The following is a 12,599-nucleotide window of genomic DNA, read 5'->3' on the forward strand; positions in this document are numbered from 1 at the left end:
TCAATGTCATTTCCACCAAAACAGAGTAATTTCTCAGTTCTTTCAACCCCATCAGCAGTTTATCTGCTTCTTTCCTAGGATACTTTCTACCTCATATCAATCATTTATGTACATCTTATTTCCAAGGCTAGATTTGATTAGAAACCTCTGGTGGACAGAATCTATGTATCAGTGAATCTCAACATTACCTAGCACGGAGTCTTGACCATCACAGGTAATCAATAGTTAAGGGTTTGATTTCTTATTATAACCTACTCATTTGACAGCTGAAGGAACTAAGAACTGGAGACACCATTGAGAATCTTGTCAGTGAGTCAAACCAATAGGGCTGAGGTTTAACTGGGATGCTACAGTATGACCTTCCAGGATGCCAGACTACACATCCATGTCAGTTGGTAAGTAGCTGCTGATCTCAAATGTTGCCCTGCTGTCCCAGCTGTGCCAGGCCTTCCCTTGGAACCCCCTAGGTCCTCATCTAGCAACTATGAAAGTGATAACCAGCACAGCAGGGGACTTCTAAGACCCTGCATCAGTTCTGCAGCCAACATCAATTTTGATTGTTCCATGCTCCTGCTGAACAAGGCATTCAGTATTTTGAGTATCAACCCTCATCCCCACCTTCACCCCTGCTGCATACAATAGTTAATTGCAAGTTTCTGACAGAAAACAAGTGTCTCATTACTCTTCCAAATATAGTGATGCTAATTTATCATGTGATAAAGTGAATTATATTAAAAAGAGTGAAAAAATGCTCATCATCACTCGCCATCAGAGAAATGCAAATCAAAACCACAATGAGATACCATCTCACACCAGTTAGAATGGCAATCATTAAGAAGTCAGGAAACAACAGGTGTTGGAGAGGATGTGGAGAAATAGGAACACTTTTACACTGTTGGTGGGATTGTAAACTAGTTCAACCATTATGGAAATCAGTATGGCGATTCCTCAAGGATCTAGAACTAGATGTACCATATGACCCAGCCATCCCACTACTGGGTATATACTCAAAGGATTATAAATTACTCTACTACAAAGACACATGCACACGTATGTTTATTGCGGCACTATTCACAATAGCAAAGACTTGGAATCAACCCAAATGTCCATCTGTGACAGACTGGATTAAGAAAATGTGGCACATATACACCATGGAATACTATGCAGCCATCAAAAAGGATGAGTTTGCGTCCTTTGTAGGGACATGGATGCAGCTGGAAACCATCATTCTTAGCAAACTATCACAAGAAGAGAAAACCAAACACCGCATGTTCTCACTCATAGGTGGGAACTGAACAATGAGATCACTTGGACTCGGGAAGGGGAACATCACACACTGGGGCCTATCATGGGGAGGGGGGAGGAGGGAGGGATTGCATTGGGGAGTTATACATGATATAAACGTTATGCACATGTACCCTAGAACTTAAGGTATAATAAAAAAAAAAAAAAGAGTGCATCGTAATAAGTTATCAGTGACCAAACTTCTTAAGAGAAATGGAACTAGAACTCGGCATTAAAGAGTAAGCAGGAGTTGAATACACAGAATTATGGGAGGGGATTCTAAGCGGGAAAATGTAGTCACATAAATGCTTGGAAGCAGATATTCATTTGATACATTAAGGGTTGGCCGCATAATTTACAGAGCCTGGTGCAAAAGAAATGTGCAGAACCACTTGCCCAAAAAAAAAGCAAAAAGTCATTGTCCTTTCCTCTGTAATCTCTCTCCAAACCCAACAAAGTGTTTTTATTTTTGTTTTGTTTTGTTTGCCATTTAATGTTGCGCTCCCATTACAAAGGCAGCAGGAGGTGGACGACATGTAAACTGAGGGTCCAATCCCCAGCACATGGATCTATGTCACCATCAGACTTCATTTACAAAATGCAAATTCAAGGAGAAAATTATTAAGAATTTCAAGACAGCAACCACAGAGCATTAAGCCCCAAGTGTGGGCCAGCTTCTCAGCACAGAGCCCTGTACAACTGGGCTAATTGCTTGTCTCTGAAGTCGGATGTATCTGGAAGGCAAAAAGCAACAGAATTAGATGAAAGTCGGGGACGGGGTAACGTAGGGAGGTAAGATGAGGTAAGAGAAAAGAGGTATAATCTGTGTAGATACTCACAAGCCATGCCATGCAGCACCCAGAATAATTTCTATGCTTCACAAATTAGTTATTTGGAGATTACAAACAGAAATAAGCATAGATGAAGTTTATCTACCTCTTCAGGATCCTCCTCGTAACTTGCTTCTCAAAAACATTATGGAAATGGGCCATTCTGAGGTCCTAGGCAGCTCTTCAGACTCTGGACCTATTTTTCTTCTCTAGCCCAACCCTGTTTCCTCTGCCATCCTTAGAATTATTCTGTTGCAAGAAAGAATCTTATTGACTAATTCACTAATAGCAAGGACAACCAAAACATTTTACCTTCCAAAGAGAAACTTGTAAAGAGGAACTACTTCACATGCCAAATATTCTCTTGTAGCAGTGTATTTATAAGATCAGCAAAGGGTCCCACTGATAGTAGTCAAGAAGGCAATACAGAAGAGCATGTACATTTGCATGGAGACCATGCCCAGTACTCCCGCCAATCAGCTACTCCACCTTGACAAGTCTGAGCTGCCACCATTCCAGCCTGCTGCACTCTCTGTACGTACTAATCTGCAGAAAAAATATTCCCTGCAAAGGGGAAGTCTGGGCCTCAGAACCGGCCAGACAGAATTTCTCAGCCACAGTATTTCAAAAAATTTGAAATTGGATCTTGATCACTGAGAACCTGTCATCATAATTAAGCAGAAAAAAAGCAGACAGACATCTGTTCTGTCCAGGAACACAAACAGCATACTAATTACAAGCTTTTGCCTGGTGTGGAACACTGCGGCCTTGGCTTGGACAGGCTGCATGGCCAGACGGGCAGAGGCTGACCAGGCTGCAGTCATCAGAGAAGCAATAAAGGTCACTATGATATGGCTGAAGGCTCTGCCTTTGATCAGCTGAATGAAGGAACTGAATGGAGTTCCTTCTTGACCACTGTCCCGTCTTCCTCTTACACACCCTGGATTCCAGGAACGAACCTGGGAACTGAGCTTGCAAGCTGAATCTTGTACTTTTCATTCCCTAAAGCTGTCATAATATGCTTTTCCCTCCTCCTTCTATCCAAATGTTACCCACCTATCAAGGACTACCCCTAGATCCACATTATTCATTTGCTAATTTATTCATTTACCAAAAATAAGTACTTAATTTGTACAAAGCATTGTGCTAGTCATTGCGTGGAATACTAGGTAAATTGTGGGCAAATCTTTTCTTTGTGATGCTTATAAGCCTAACAGCAGAGAGTAAATAGATACAAAAATAATTCCAATATAAAATAAAAGAAAAAGAAAACCTGTTAGTATCCTAACACGGGTAAAACTAGATGCTTAGGAGTTTAAAACAAAGAACAATGAGTTGTACTGAAGCACATCAAAGGCTTTATCGAAAAGGTGACAGTTGTGCCAGGACTTGAAGAACAGGTAGCACATGAGGACACAGATATGCAGGAAGAAACAAAAAGAACCACTGAAGTAAATAGAAGGGGGGGAAAAAGCTGCAAAGTGTGCGTGAAGAACACCAAACATGTTCAGTGTGACGAGAAATAGACTTAGAGAGTCATGAGATACGAAGTTAGAAAAGCAGCCTGACAGTCAGGCATGGTGGCTCACGTCTGTAATCCCAGCACTTTGGGAGGCCGAGGCAGGCAGATCACCTGAGGTCGGGAGTTTGAGACCAGCCTGAACAACATGGAGAAACCTCATCTCTACTGAAAATCCAAAATTAGCCAGGCGTGGTGGCACATGCCTGTAATCCCAGCTATTCGGGAGGCTGAGGCAGGATAATCGCCTGAACGTGGGAGGAGGAGGTTGCAGTGAGCTGAGATCGTGCTATTATACTCCAGCCTGGGCAACAAAAGCACAAGAGTGAAACTCTGTCTTAAAAAAGAAAAGAAAAGAAAAGACTAACTAATCACAGCATCCCTTCTGGAAAATAGCCCAGGAGGAAACCACAGCCTCTTCTGACCCCTCTTCTCTGTGACTTTCATATGCTTCTGTTTGTCCCTTGCCCTTTGTGCTCTAAATGGCAGACATTCAACAAATGTGTGTTGAATAATAAATTAATAAGCTCTTCACTGCTAAGTGTTGCCATATAATATAACCCAGGGAAATCGTATGGTGTGTTCTAAGTCAAAACAGTTGCTTCAAAGTAATCATCTTTGTTCCTCGATGTTTGCAAAACAAATAAATAGAAACTATCATTTGCAAAAAGCAAAATAATGGTGATAATTCACATGTGAAGGGTATCTTGAAGTATGTGAACCATGTTTTATTTTATCTCACCAGTTACTTGGTTGAGAGTGAGCCAAAAGCAGATGTACTGGTGGAATTTAGAAGACCTGTGCTGCTCCCTGTTTCCTCGACAGGCATTTCCATATTATTGGAAACTTCAGCAGAGGGGCCAGAGATGGCACAAGTTGGAACGAATCTGACAAAAGAAGAGATAAAGCAAATAATAAGTGCCTGGGAAACTTAGAATTCTTAAGACTCCAAGCTGAAAATACTCAGCAACTTTTAAAAGGTTTAGCTAAATCACAGTAAAATTAAAATAGCAATAATAATATAATAGCTAGAATTTATTGAGTACTTCCTATGTACCAGATATTGTGATAAATGCCTTATCAATATAATTTCATTTAATTCTTTTAACTACCCTATGAAGTATTATTATAAACATTTAATAGATAAGGAAAGTGGGGCAGAGTGGTGAGGCAACTCCAACTCTAAGTCTTAATTAGACTACACCTCTGAATGAAAGAATGCATTACCAATAGAGACCAGGACACTTAGCAGACACCAATGAGGCAGACCTTTCCCTTCCCAGAGTCTAATCTCTGATAGAAGAGCAGCTCAGAGCCCCCAGAGTTTTATATATGTGCTGATTCTTACAGACTTTCAAGGATGCAAAAACATATATGGTCACATTGAAGTGTTCAATGGATCCACACATTGCAAGCCAACAAGCAACCTGTTAAAATTCATGAAATGTGTACTTTGATGCAGACTGGAAAGGGAGAAAGAGATTTAAGCTGTGTTCAAGAGTGCTGGGTTAGAGTTGTGGATGTGAGGAAGAAACAAGACAAAGCCATCCCCCGTCCTTGGTGGCCCCCTAAGCATTTGCTCAACAATTTGCTTTGGTCTGCCCACTGTTTAGCAAGACAGAGGTGTTTCTTAGTGTTTTTTAGGCTTTTTCCCGAAACCTATGTGGAAGTGAGGAAATAATGGGCAAAATATCACTTATATCCTTACCTCTCCAGGAGATCATCTTGCACATTGCAGATTTAGTAGCTGTATGATCTGCGACAAGTAATTGTGAGTCTGTATCACCATGGGTGTGTGTCACTTTTCTGTACCTCAGCCTCTTCATCTGTAAAATCTGGATCAGAGAATGCCCACCATATAAGGTTGCTGTGAGGATTAAATGACATAATATGTATATAATTAATATATATAATGTACTTAACACAACACCTGGCATATAGTCAGCACTATGTAAATGTTAGTTATTATTATGTGTAGTATAGCCATGCAAATGTTAACTATTTTAGGAATTATTCTCATTAAATGCCACTTAACGAGAGGTCTGCAGAAAGTCTCCTGAAGCAGAGGTTATTGTATTTATATACTAACTTGCCCATACCTGTGCACATTTTCTAAGGCATTCGCAGGTAATTTTCTGATGTGTTCTTGCCTTTATGCATTTGTGCTTTTTTCTTCAATGTCATGATTTAATTTATTTGGACTTCCTAACGGTGCGGTAAGGGAAAGAGTGAGGATTGAAACTACACAATACTGAAAGAGGTGAGAAGGTTCTTCATTTGGGCAGTGCTCTGCCAGCAGAGAGAAGCTCCTCACCTTGTGTCTCATCAGGGACAGAAAACATCTCTAAAAGGGTGGCAGTGGAAGAAACACACATCACGACCATCTGCCTCTCCACTCATTTTAAAAATATGTACAGTCATGCACTGCCCACTGATGTTGGGGTCAACGACAGATTCTGTGTATGACGGTGGTTCCATAAGATTATAATACGGTATTTTTACTGTACGTTTTCTATGTTTAGACACACAAATTCTTACTATTGTTTTCCAATTGCCAACAGTATTCAGCAGGGTAACATGCTGTACAGGTCTGTAGCGTAGAAGCAATGGGCTCTACCATATAGCTAGGTGTGCAGTAGGCTGAACCACCTTGGTTTGGGAAAGTACACTCTATGATGTTAGCAGGACGAAATCGCCTAACCACGTATGTCTCAGAGCATCACATACCCGTCATAACGCGACGCGTAACTGTATATTGAACCAGTCTTCTACGACCAAAATATGGTCTGAGCAGAAAAAAGCTTTGAAGAAGCACAAAGGCAGAGAAGGTGCCCGTCCTGGGGAGCCTCAGAAGGGCCCAGTGACCAGACTTCCAGAGGCCCTGCCAGCTGCCCTAACAGAAGCACCAGCCTAGCTGTGCAGGGAGGAACGGGCCTGGCGCGCCAGACCGCTCGGCCCCGCCCACTCGCCGCTCTCGGAAAGCTGGAACCCGGCCCCTTTGGAGGCGGCGGCTGCGCGGGCCTCCGGTGCGCGGGCACGCGGGACTCCCGGCTGTCAATCAGGCGCGGGCTGAGCTCTACCAGGCGGAGCGGTGGCGGCGGCGGCGGTGATGGGACCCCAGCGAGAGATCTGCGGCTAGGCTGGCTGCACTTGCTCCACGGGTCAGGGGATCGGAGGGGGCAGGTAAAGCCACGCGGAGTCCAGGGATGGCGGCTTTCTATGCTCCAAATGTCTTTCTCCAGTTCTCCCTCTCCTCCCTTTCTCTCTTTCCTTCCTCCTTCTTCATGCATAAATGTTCTCTCTCTCGCTCCCTCCCTCCCTCCCTCATTCACGTTTATTATATGTACACCAATCTCCACAAAAAAACACGCGTATAAAAATTGGTGAAAACATACAAATGAGGAAGAGCCATCTCCATGCTTTGGTGGTTTGTGCTTTGCGTTATGTAAGAATTTGGGGGGCGGGGGGCGGGCAGGAGGGGCGTACAGCTAAAAACTTGAGAGTTTCCTCTCCATAAGATAAGAAAAGTTGTGTATTAGGAAAGAGTCAAATATATGTATTTAGAGTTTGCAAAGTTGGTTTGATTTATTTTTCAGGCTGAATTGAGCCCCCACTGGCCCTCCCCACTCCTGTGCCACGTCTGAAGATGTTTCAATGTTTTGGTGTGATCTCAGGACCTACTTCTTTGTGTTGTTGGAAAGGAACATTAGGGTGGGGGGTCAGACAGAGTCTGGAGGCCACAAAGAAAACAGAACTGGAATTTAACAGCTAATGTTTGCTTGATTGGTTCCTGGCGCTGTAACAGAAATGTTTTCAGGACCTTGGAGAGCTCCTGGGGGCTCCACATCAGGCCAGCCTTTGGTGAAGGGCACGTGTGGAATCTTCAGAGAAAATGGAGAAGGTGACAGATAAAAAGAAGAGAAATGTAATTCAGAGAGGCAGAGAGAGACAGGAAAGAAAGAGATACAGATGGGGGTGGAGGGCAGGTGTTGGGGGAGGGAGGAAGAGGAAAATGTAGTGAATTACGATTGGCTTGTTTTCCTTTGCTTATCCAGATCCAGGAGGCTAATACAATTTGCTTTTACCCCCAAATCTGCTCATACACCACTCACAAAATTTGTGGGAAAGTAAGTGGGTATTGAAGATTTGGCTTTGGTCCATATAGGCTGACCCTAGAAATGCTGAAAACAGTTTATCAGGCCTCAGTGATCCATTGGTAGGAACACAGTTCAGGTTTTAAGACCATGCTTATATAATTTCAGAACGCCTGATTTAAAGGTGAAAAAGCTGTTAGCAGGCTTTCATGCCTTCCTGTATCCCCTATGAGTCTGACTAAATCTTTTAAGGAACTGACCTTTTGGCTTGGTGTTGAATAAGTGGTCTAAATTGTCTACGTGCCTGTACTTTGTCTTTTGCAGCACTAGCCCTGTGGAAAAGTGGCTATAATGGGAACCTCAGTCTCATTGTCTCAGAATCATTTTATGGAAGAGAAAAGCAGCATCAAAAATTGAATGATATTTCAAAGAAAATAAATAGAATAGGGCCTGTGCCTGGCCTCACAACTGACTCACACATAGTGTCACAGGAAAACACTCATTCTTTTTGTGCCTCAATTTGCTGCCTCTCTTCTCTCGAGGAGACCATGAAGACAAAGAATATAACATCTGTAATGTTCTTAGAGTTTCATGAGGCATAAAGATTTATTTCTGCTTCAAGGCTATGAACATTTATAGAGGAAAATAAAAATTAACTGCAAATATTAGACTGAAATTTAAATTTCCAGCACATTGATACTACAGTCTATTGGCACACATAGTGATATCCTAATAGCACATGCATGACTTTGTTTCCCTAATACAGGAATTTTTCAAGGGATTCTCAGCATTTGTACTGTCTTCTATTGTACATACCTCTTAATGATGCTCATTTTGTTATGTTTATTGCTTCATGAGTGTGTCTCCTTGTAATCCAAGAGTTCATTGAGGGCAGACCTGGCCCCACTCATCTTCATAACTATTATCTATCTCACAGGTGCCAGGCACGTAGTACTTTAAAAACACTGAAGGAAGGGGAGGATGAAAAATGGAGGACTACTCAGGCCTTCATCCACACCAACCCACATAGAACTCTGCAGGAAGTTTCAAAGTACTGGAGAGTAAAGCAGTCAACAGTACAGAAAAAGTCCCTGCCCACATGTCGCTTACATTCTATCATGTATATGGTCTATCAGGCCATAAGTAAATAAACCACACATAGAATATCAGATAGTAACAAGTGATAGGAAGAGAAACAAACCTAGGCAAGGGGATAGAAAGTAATGGAAGGCTGATATTTAGATATATTAACTATAGAACTCCTCTCAGAAGAATTTGCTAGGGAGTGGCAGCGTAATTTTTTCCCTCCACTGGTCTCTGGGTTATGATAGGTGTGCTGAGTTGGTAAGAATTGAATATTCATTTAATGTATAACAGTGCATGCAATTGAGACAGTTGCTATGGACAGATTATAAAAACAAGAAATCCATGGATGGATCCTCATTCATCAGCAAGTAGAGTATCCTTCAGAGAGAATAAAAACAACTCTTTCTTCATAGATAACAAAACAATCACACACAAAAGTTGCTTGTGCCCCATCACCATGGCCATGCTGGCAGGGAGGATGCAACAGGCTCTATCAGCGTGTTTACAGAATGAAGACTAATGTGGATTGATTTAAATACAACACTAAAGAGTGTGTTTACTCATCCCCTCTATCCATGTACCTCCTGTGATATTAAAGCTTTTGTGAATAAAAAAAGGCTCTCTAAAATATTTTCATTAACAACAGTCATAGATAAACCTTTTTGTTGTTGCTACTATAGCTACTGAAATATAGACATCAGAATTCTTATGAAACCTTGATCTTTAAGTAAATACTGAGCCAGAGTAAAAAGCCTTCGCACATAGCTTCTGTTTCTGTCTCAATTCTAGTTTGTTGTATATAGTTTAATAACTGCCTAGTCTTTAAAGTGACTTTATGAAGTGACCTCACATATCTTTTTTATGATACCAGAAGTTTCCATCAATCAAATGAGATTCCAAATAACTGTAACATTCTCAGATTTGGGACAAAAAGTTATTGACTTCCCTAGGAGATGTATAACTCTCTGTTGAGATTTTGTAGGTCCAAAACCATCACTCTAACATGTTATATTTTAAAATTCATGTTCTTCCAAGTCATTCTCCTCTAGGAGTGAATTCCAGGTAGTTGCATGTTTGGGAAGATGTGTGATACCTCTCAGACCTATTTTAGGCAACATACATGATAATGCATTAACTTGCTAAACAAACAACATACATTTAGTCTACCTAGTAGCAAGTAACTAACCTAACTAGTTATATGCCCTTTTTTAAATGGAAGCTGCATACATACTAGTATAAAGTAAGAATTTGAGCTGTCAATGAGGATATGGAAGGAAGTGGGAAATCAGTAAACCTAGTTGTTGGTTCAATAGAAAATGATAGAATCATTCTATTGAGACAGACAAAATATCCTGGAAAACTACATCTGGAAGAAATTAGAGCTTAATCTGATCTAACCCTCTTACTTTAAGGATGATGAAACCATAGCCCAGAGAGGCTAATGAGCTTGTCTGAAATCTCCTGACCAGTAAGTTGCAAATCAAAAACTGGCAATAGAGTCCATTCTCTGCTCTGTGTATGTAGTACAAAACAGGCCATGTTCTTGTTCATGTTGTGTGCCCCCAGGGGAGAAAGGCGCTTTGGAATCCTTTTTCTGGAATGTAGCTAACATAGCTAAAAATCCATGACTTCAAGTAGAGCGTTCAATCATTCAGGCTCAAAAACATTTGTTTTATGACACTTCCTGTCTCTTTTATGATTTTGTCCATATTGTTTTTTACAAAGTTGGACAACTGGGTCTCATCTTACAAAGCAGAAACATTTAACCTAGTGTGCCAGAAGCAAACTGTGCAGGGAATGGCTATAACATATCACACAGTCCTTCTCTGCATCAAAGCTGAATTCTGAGAAAGAACAACTTCAGCATCTAAGGAAACATAACTCTTACTGTTGCTATGAGGGATTTTTTTATTCCTATCATATCTATTTTTGTTCCTTTTTCATGTTAAAGTCTCTGATGCTTTATAGAAAATCTGAAAATATATATTTAGAGGAGGTGGTTCTGACTATGCAAGTATATGATTCAGTCCATACTCCTGCTTCTTGTATTAATTGTCATCTTTCATCTGTTCCCTGACTCATGGTGTAACCTTTAGTAGATGATTTTTCTATGCCTCAGTTTCCTAGTTGACAAAGCAGAGTTAGTAATACCAATCCCTGGACTGAAATTTGCATTAGAATGCCTTAAAGGAAAATGCCTTTAAAATTATACCACTTATATATTGATGGTAATAGGTTCTTGTTAATCATCTTCGTTGTATAAGCATTAAACAGAAGGTACTGAAGAGATCATCCTAATGCTTAAAATATTAAAACTAGGTTAATATTCTTTTGATCTGCCAGATTTTGCTGCTCTATTCAGGCAAAGAACATTCTAAAAATCTTGACTTCTCATGAAATCATATCTTTCTAAATGTTTTAAAGCAAATGTGTTTGTGTGTGGTGGGGGGAGGTGTGGGTGTGTAGACTCTTGCCTCCCTGCACTCTTTCCCTGGGTGATTTCTTTAGATGGTAGCTATATCTGAAACAGAAAAAAGCACAGGAGCTAACAGTTAGTTGGTTTTCATTGATCAACAGCTAAAAAGATGAGGTTATTGGTCATCATTAATAGCACCATTTTTCTAAGGTCAGGGCCATGTTTTCCTCAATTTGACTACATTTTTAACCAAAACTCATTTGTAGCTAAGAGCACATATTTAAAGATGTTCTAATGGGTTTACTTTGTGCCCACTGGAATTGCTGACTATCCCTGGTTGCAACTTTGATTTTAGCCCCATAATTCTATCCAATCAATCTAAGTGGCCACATATAGGCATTTGATGGAATTGTAGATCGATATTTTTCTTTTGTAGATAAACATTACAAGCTGGTTGCTTCATAAGTAACTGGAAACATTTAATATGCCTCTGTTGGCCTGGATTACAGCACAAGCTCTGAGAAAACCTGGCTTAATAGAAAAATAACCTTCCATGTTATTCCTCACTTTTTCAGATATAGACTATGTCCACACAACTAAAACTACCTACAGGATAATTTTTTTGGAAGAAATCTGATTTATTTTAAAACACAAAAATAACTACCTTCATTTATAGTCAAACAATAGTGTGGCAGTTATATTGTGGACTAAAGAGTTCTTTCAGAGTTTTATACTTATTTTATTATTTCCACTTTTTTATATTATACTTTAAGTTCTGGGATACATGTGCAGAATGTGGAGGTCTGTTACATACATAAGTATACATGTGCCATGGTGGTTTGCTACACCCATCAACCCATCATCTAGGTTTTAAGCCCCACATGCATTAGGTATTTGTCCTAATGCTCTCACTCTCCTTGCTCCCCACCCCCTGACAGGTGTGCGATGTTCCCCTCCCTGTGTCTATGTGTTCTCATCTATCTACAGGATAGTTTAAAAATCCAAACGCGTATTTCACATTTCCAGCTATACATTTATTTGCTTATACGGAGATCAGAAAGTACAGATGATAACTGGCAATTCCCTTATTCACCAAAATTACTGTCCCTCAGTAATTCTTTCTTTTTTATTTTTAACCATGAATAGTAACAAAATCCATGTAAATGCCTCTCTCTAAGGGTATCATTTACATCAAATAAAGTGGAAATTTCCATCTTAAAAAGGCAGAGCCCCAAGCAGCCTGCCCAGGACATAGTTTTATTTAACAGTTCTCTGAGTTCTTACTGACACTAGACACTTCATGGAAAATAATAAAAGGCTGTGTCCGCTCTCCACATTACAGTCTAGCCACCCACATGGGCAGATGTATC

The sequence above is a fragment of the Trachypithecus francoisi genome, unplaced genomic scaffold (genome assembly GCF_009764315.1).
Source record: "Trachypithecus francoisi isolate TF-2019V2 unplaced genomic scaffold, Tfra_2.0 Lachesis_group10, whole genome shotgun sequence".
Taxonomy (NCBI): Eukaryota; Metazoa; Chordata; class Mammalia; order Primates; family Cercopithecidae; genus Trachypithecus; species Trachypithecus francoisi.